Genomic DNA, 1,926 nt, shown 5'->3' with positions numbered 1-1,926 from the left:
GCTCCTGGCCTCCCTCAGAGCGGCTGCTGGCTCCCTGGCTCGGGGCAGCAGAACTCCAGACCACACGTGGCCCTCTCCCTGTGTGCGTGTCTGTGTCCAAATGATGTCCCCTTTTGGATAAAGACACATGTCAGGTGGCCTAGGATACCCCCTAACGACCACATCTTCACTTAAACACATCTAAATGACCCTGCTCCCAAAGTTCACATTCTGAGATGCTGGGAGTTAGGATTCAACACGTGGATTTTGGCAGACATGATTCAACCTGTTACAGACTGAACGGTCCCCAAGAAATTCCCATGCTGAAGCCCTGTCCTCCAATGCGACCACAGCTGAAGACAGGACCACTAGGGAGGTAACTGAGGTTATGAGGCCATGGGGTGGGGACTCACCCCGATAGGGTTGGTGTCCTTATAAGGAGAGGAGAGACACCAGAGACCGCCCCCTCTCTAAGTGTGGAGGCCATGCAAGGACACCGTGAGAAGGTGTCCTACCCACAGGCCAGGGGGAGAGGCCTCCCCGGAAACCAGCCTCACGGGCACCTTGCTGTGGACTTCCAGCCTCCAGAACTGTGAGAAACAAATTTCTGCTCTTTAAGCCATCCAGTCTGTGGCACTTCTTATGGCAACCTGAGCAGAAGAAAATGCCACCCAGAGCTTTATCTATTAAGTCATTTGGTTGCAAATGACATAAGCCCAAATTAAACCACTTTAATCACGGGAAAATTTCTAGCCAGGCATGGTAGCTCACACCTCTAATCCCAGCACTCTGGGAGGCCAAGGAGGGCAGAGCCCTTGGCCTTGGGAGTTTGAGACCAGCCTTGGCAATATGGTAAAATCCCTGTCTGTACAAAAAAATACCAAAAAATAGCTTGATGTGCTGGCACATGCCTGCAGTCTCAGCGACTCAGGAGGCTGAAGTGGGAGGATTGCTTGAGCCTGGGAGGTTGAGGCTAGAACCAAGGTAGTGCCACTGTGCTCCAGCCTGGGTGGCAGTGAGACCCTGTCTCAAAAAAAAAGGAGAATAGAGGAAAAGGGAGGAGAGGGAAGGGGAGGAGACGGAAAGAAAGAGGAAGGGGTGGGGAGGGGAGGGGAGGGAGGAGAGAAGAGGGGAGGAGGAGAGGAGGGGAGGAGAGGGGAGGTGGATGGGAGGAAAGGGGAGGGGGATGGGAGGAGAGAGGAGGCTCTAAGCTTAACAACTGAATAGTCCAAACACAGATCTAGGCACAGCAGTCTCCGGGATGTTTCAAGTCCCATCTCTCTCTGTTTCTACGAATGCCTCTCCCAGCGGCCCTCTCCTCCCTGGTTCTGTTCTGGAGTGACTCTTCAGGTGTGTGCCTGTCCCCTCAGAAACTTCCACAGACAGGAAGCACTCCCTCAAGAAGCTCAAGGCTAAGGTATTGAGAGACTCACAGAGGCCAGGCAGTAGCTTACACAGGACAGAGTGGCAAAAGGATACAGTGACAATGGGACACAGCGAAAATAGGACACAGTGACAACAAGACACAGGACACAGTGACAACAGGACACAGTGACAATGGGACACAGTGACAACTGGACACAGGACACAGTGACAACGGGACACAGGACACAGTGACAACAAGACACAATGACAATGGGACACAGGACACAGTGACAATGGGACACTGACAACAAGACACAGGACACAGTGACAACAGGACACAAAACACAGTGACAATGGGACACAGGACACAGTGACAACAGGACACAGTGATAATAGGACAGGACACAGTGACAACAGGACACAGTGACAACAGGACACAGTGATAACAGGACAGGACACAGTGACAACAGGACACAGTGACAACAGGACAGGACACAGTGTCAACAGGACACAGTGATAACAGGACACAGTGATAATAGGACACAGTGACAACAGGACACAGTGACAACAGGACACAGTGAT

This window comes from Sapajus apella, unplaced genomic scaffold (genome assembly GCF_009761245.1).
Source record: "Sapajus apella isolate SASKATOON/1434 unplaced genomic scaffold, GSC_monkey_1.0 scaffold20, whole genome shotgun sequence".
Lineage (NCBI taxonomy): Eukaryota > Metazoa > Chordata > Mammalia > Primates > Cebidae > Sapajus > Sapajus apella.
Note: the sequence above shows the minus strand (reverse complement) of the source record.